The sequence below is a fragment of the Colobus angolensis genome, unplaced genomic scaffold, assembly GCF_000951035.1.
Source record: "Colobus angolensis palliatus isolate OR3802 unplaced genomic scaffold, Cang.pa_1.0 Scaffold163, whole genome shotgun sequence".
NCBI lineage: Eukaryota > Metazoa > Chordata > Mammalia > Primates > Cercopithecidae > Colobus > Colobus angolensis.
The window spans coordinates 7,784,659-7,790,513 of NW_012114744.1; the positions used below are offsets into that span (position 1 = coordinate 7,784,659).

Sequence of the window (5,855 nt, forward strand, 5' to 3'; positions counted from 1 at the left end):
GCCACTGCACTCCAGCCTGGGCGACAGAGCGAGACTCCGTCTCAACAACAACAACAAAAACAAACAAAAAAAAAAAACCATGGTTTCTCAAGAAGCCTTGGTGTCTGTAAATAAGTGTGGCAGTTCTATGGCTATGAGTCTTGGTCCACACTAGGTATCCAAACCATAATATTTTTTGGAAAGGTTAAAAAGAGTTCCAGAATTAACAGAGCACCGGGTGATGGCCTAGAACGAATCCAAATCCCTCCCCATTTCAAGGCTTGCTAGAACTAAGCTTGGGCTTGCATTAACACTGGTCTCCATACTTTCACTTCCTGTGTGTGGGTACATTCTTTTAATGCTTCCATGTTAAATCTTTTATAAAATACTTTACCGGATTAAGAAGAAAATAGTAGACTTTGGGAGAGGAGGTCTATTAGTGTTAATTAATGTGATTTGAGAATTTTCATATTTTCCCCAGCCCATCACCTACTCAAAGTTATCCATAAACATGACACATATTTCTCCTGGTCTGTAGCTCATAATTTTAGCTTCACTGAAATGGAATACAAAGTTAGTTCTAAATTGGAGTCTAGTCCAAAATGCTTATCTGCTTACTTGTCTGTCTCTTTGCTAAACTGTAAATGTGTATGAATTGTGTTTTACTCATCTCTGTATTCCCAATGATAGTCACATGGGAAAACAGCAAGTGTTTTAAGAAAGAATGAATAAATGAATGAGCAAATTCAATAAACGTTATAAAGACCTATGCAGCAAGAAAACAAACAAAATAGACACATGAATAAGAAGAGACTCACATCCCCCCAACCCTGCAAGAAAAAAAAAAAAAATTCTCTATTTTTTTCCAAGATCTCATAGATCAGTGAATGTTATAAAATATAGTACAGTATAGTGGGAAAACTTAGACGTGGAGCTGGGACACATAACTAGATGTAGGGTTCCTCCTCTCAACTTCAATTTCCTTGCCCAGACTAAAATATAATACTAAAGTCCCTTTTGCGCTCCGATATTCTGATTCTATTAAGCATAGTAGTGACTGGACACTGTGAATGACAAAAACATTAGAAATGTAGAACACAAATAGGCACTCTGACTTATTAATTTCCAGCTAAAGTACACCAAACAGGGAAACAAAATACCAAAAACACAATCAAGAAAGAGTGGACATTCACCTGCGCTACCTGCATTAATAGCATGAAACAGGAGTGAAGAGCCTGCAACAGAAGATGGATACCGCAAAGGAATACTGGTTTCTCTTCTGGGTTCTTTGGTGGCCAAACTTACTCTGTGACCTTGGCTGGCAACTTAACCTGTCTGTGCATCAAGTGCAAAATGAGAGTCATCTGAACCTCTACCTCTTAGGGCTCTTGTGACGTTTAATTGAGCTAGTATGCATAAAGTGCTGAGCATTGCTGTGTGTCATAAACAATACATTTTAAGAAAAGAAAAAGCCTTCAGTCTTGCCTACTCCTCGAAAGCAAGCATAACCGCCGCTAACATTTCTTTCCTCTGTCACACCATAGTAAGGCTTTCACGATGGCTCCATATTAATCCCCCCACCCATACATTATTTTGGAAAAAAATAATTAGAGCCCAATAAGCCCTCCCTTCAACTTTAGGCATGGATGTTCAAGATAAATAAATTACTATTTTAATGTTTTATTTCATCAAATTTAAGACTTTTTTTTTTTTTTACACATTTTAGCATCTGTGATATAGGGATGCATCTTACAATTAATGGCACCTGAGATCAGATGAATGTGGTAATAATGTTTGGGGGTTATTTCCCATTCCAAATGTTTGTTTCCATGATTTCATGAATTGCATAGAATCTTTTGTGGCCTTACCTAAAAAAGTTACCACTGTTTGTAATGTTATTTCTACGAGAAAATTAATAAAAGCATAAATGAAAATAGCGAAAATGTTTTGTTAAATGGTGGTTTCTTACACACCAAAGATCATTTCCAAAATTCTGAACCAAGATCTGTTAAAGGACTAGTGAGAAAAAAATTCAGTGACAAATAAACCAAAGTTCTGATCACGCCATCATCATTAACAAGTGAGACTGATAATAAATATGATTATCTGGAGAGTAGGAAAATGATTCTGGTAAATTGGCTTCAATTTTTGTCCACCTAACTCACTTTGCAGAATGGCCACCAGGTTACACAGTCAAGTCATGTAGCCCTGGATTCACTCATCCTCGTGGGAAAAAAAGAAGAGGCGAGTGCAAGGGACAAAATACACAAACCTGGAAACACCAAAGTGCCATCAGTGTTTTGGGGTTTTTTAAATAAAGTATTGGAAAGCCTCAGTCCTTCAGTCAAGGACCTTTCCGTCCTGTGTTTAACTACATCTCATAGCTGCACCTTTCCCACTGATGACCCACAACATCAAAAAATGTTAATCCTTGTTCAAGTTACTGAACTAACTCATTCTTCCTCTCGCGCGCGCGCTCTCTCTCTCTCCCGCTCCCCACACCCCCATTCCCCTGAAATCAGTGTCTGAAAAGCACATTTCTTCTTCTGAAGCTGTCAGGATAGACAGACATCAGCCCCATTCAACGGAGGAGGGTGGGTAAACTGCTTCTCCCCGCGCCCCCTCCCGCGCGAGCGCTCACAATGGCCCGCACAGCCCCGCAGGGGCTCAGGAGTTCAGGAAACCCAGACTTGCAAGGCGCCCACTTTCACCCGTCTCCGATCCTTGCTGGAGAATGGGTCTCTGTCTCGGAGAGTGGGCAGCCCGAGATGGACAAGGAGAGAAGTTTGTGATCAGAGTTTGGCTACGCCGGGCGTGGGAAGGGAAGGGGGAAGGAACCTCCCCGAAATTTCCATCCACCGCCCCTCAGCCAGAAGTCCCCTTTAAGCACGCGGTCCAAAAAGCAACAAGGCGTTGTTTCCACAGCTTAAGCAGTTCTTTATTCCCCAGCCACAGCACCACCACTATCCGCCAAAAAAGAAAGAAAAGAAATTCGAATTGCAATCTCTCGCCTTTCTACTTAGAAATGCTGGAGCTGCACTGACCGCTCCCCCTCCCTTCCTCGCAGTGAAACGCTCTGCGTTTGCTCTCTTCCTCCATTCCTCGCAGTGAGGCCCGAATGCTCGCAGCTTTCTCCCTTCTCTCGGCCCGGCCTGGGTCGACTCGCCGCACCGGGACCCGAAGGCCAGGCTCCCGGGCCCCTCCCAGCGACAGCCGGAGTCTGGCCCGCGATCTCCAGCGCATCTCATAGGCTGAGCCCACCAGCCCGTCTGCTTAGCTCTCCTGCGGGACCTCTCCTCACCTGGTCCGCTCTGGGGCGCCTACTTGTCCCCCGCCGCCTCGGATCTTCCGAGTCGCTGCAGGGGAGGCTCCGAATTCCTAGCAGAAATTGGGATGGAAGCCCGGGAAGTAGGAGGTGTTTGCTCAACTTCTAAGGACGTCACGCCTCTGCCTCCCGTATCCAATGAGCAGCCGTCCTGCGGGAACAACCTTCTCCTCCGCCAATCGGCGGCCTGACAGATGCTACGTCATGCCCGGCCCCTTCTCCTCCCCAAGGTCCTTCTGCCTCTCTGATCTCCGACCTGCGTTCTCAGCTGTGACTTCCAGTTCTCCCAGGATAATTATCGACCAGGTTTGTAACTGTCCGTGGCAGAAGGCCGGCGGGGACGGAAAACAACGAAAATAGTTGGGGCATTACGCGCTAAATATAGGTGCACACCTCTTGGGAAAAAGTTGCGAGCGCCGGTACCTCACGTTTGTTTAGCTATAGGCACTTTTCAAAGCATTTCAGCGCCTTGTCACAAGCATATGAAGCCAGATAACAGTTCTTACAACAGTTTTAGAAGCCAGCAAGCAGAGAATCTGAGAAATTAAATCTGAGTGTGTTCATGTGCATATGGCAATGTCCAATGTTCTTGAAACGTCCTAACTACGTAGGAGGCCTGGAGGGAGGGGGAAAGCGTATTTCATAGACACTATCCCCAGCACTAGGAACTGAAGAATCGTCTGAAGGCCCGCTGTGATTCCCTCAAGGAGTCAATGGTCAGAAGTTAATCTTCCCTCCTGTTTTTACAAGTTTTCCACCACTTACTCCCCTTATACCTGCCATAGATGTATTTAGCTACTGAACTCTTATGTCAACAATAGCCAGAACATTCTTGAGACTCCACTCATATCTCGAATTGCAGAGAAAATTATTTATTTATGGTAGAGATGTGGTCTCGCTGTGTTGACTAGGCCACTGGTATGGAACTCCTAGCCTCAAGCTATCCTCCTACCTCGTCCTCCCAAAGCACTGGGATTACAGGTGTTAGCCACTGTGCCCAGCCCCAAATTAGAATTCTATCTGTAAGTAGAGTTAGAATTTTCTTCGTATGTTTAGCTTCACATTTACAAAATCCGATCCCTTATCGTTTTTGGAAAGTCTTCCAAAGGCTGTGTAGTGGTTCACACCTGTAATCTCAGCACTTTGGGAGACTGAGGCTGGAGACCTGGGCTCAAGTGAGCCAAGGAGTTTAAGACTAACCTTGGCAACATAGCAAGACCTGTGTCTACTAAAAATAAAAATAATAAAAAGTAAATAAAATTTTAAAAAGCCAGGTGTAGTGGCACATACCTGTGGTCCCAACCACTCAGGAGGCTGAGGTGGAAAGATCACTTGAACCGGGGGATGTTGAGGCTGCAGTGAGCCATGATCATGCCACTGCACTCTAGTCTGGGTGATAGAGTAAGACCCTGTCTCAAAAAATAAAATAAAATAAAAGAAAGCCTTCCCTTTTGTGTTCACCTGCTCTGTTATTAATATCACTGCCTTCCTACTCACCACCTGTCCAGACTTAAAAAGCCACAGTCACTTCAGTTCTTCCTCTGGGCTCTTGGGCTTACCCTTGGTGTTGACACTGTCCTTTAAAAACCCCACTACTATCACCCTACTTCAAACCCCTTTTTATATACAACATAGACCATATTTTTTTAAGCATACAACTCTAATTGTCTCATTGGCCTAAGCAGAAAGTCTCAGAGACTACCCAGTACTTGTGGAACGTTAGCCCAGACTTCTTCGCATAATGTTAGTTGCTTCAGATGTGGCCAAAATCAATGACCTTAGCTTTATTTCTGCAGCAGAACCAGCCTGAAACCACCACTGAAACACAATTTATGCCTTGCTATCTTCCTAAGGATTAAGCATGTGGGTGAGAATGTAAGAATCCTTACTTTTCTCCTGCGAGTTGTAAATCATGGGCAAGTTACTCAGTTTTTTAAAAAACCTGTGCTCCACTATCTGTTGTTAATGGGTTAATAATAGCAACTACTTCCTGGAGTCACGAGAACAAAATGAGATAATGGCCAAAGTGCTCTGTCAAGTGTCTCACTAAAGAAACTGGAAATCATTATTTATTTTCCTCCAAATACCTCATTATACCTTTATCTGTAATTCAGATTTACAAAAATATGCACCTTTCTAAAACTAACCAGCCCTTTGGGGTTCAGCTCAATGCCACTTAAATAATGAAAACTTTCCCGAATATTTCAACCAGATATGATTGTTCCCCTTATCCCTTGTGTATTGGCCTCTCTTATTGTACTTATCACAGTCTTCCTTTTGTCATAGTTATTCATACTTATCTTATTCACATTACTCAGCTCACCTGTCATCACCACCATAAAATAAGAATATGTACATGGACCTCCTCTTTTCTTTTCTTTCTTTCTTTTTTTTTTTTCCATTGCTTCTAGTACGATGCTATGCATGTAATAAGTCAGTCGGGGTCTCAGCAGGAAATAGGTGGCACAATCCAACTGGGTAAATTAGGAGACACAAAAGGACTGAGTGTATGCAGGGATAAAGGAAAGTGGCAGTATATGTGTCATGTAGT

General features: G+C 43.3%; 1 protein-coding gene across 1 annotated transcript in view; it reads right to left on the reverse strand.

Annotated features, from left to right (window-relative positions):
- The window catches only part of AASS (aminoadipate-semialdehyde synthase), a 68,541-nt gene extending 65,147 nt beyond the window's left edge, over positions 1–3,394 (reverse strand). Inside the window, exon 1 of the mRNA XM_011937423.1 lies at positions 3,281–3,394. The gene's annotated coding sequence lies outside the window, so the exon portion shown is untranslated. The remainder of the gene's footprint in view (positions 1–3,280) is intronic.
- Positions 3,395–5,855: the final 2,461 nt, after the last annotated feature.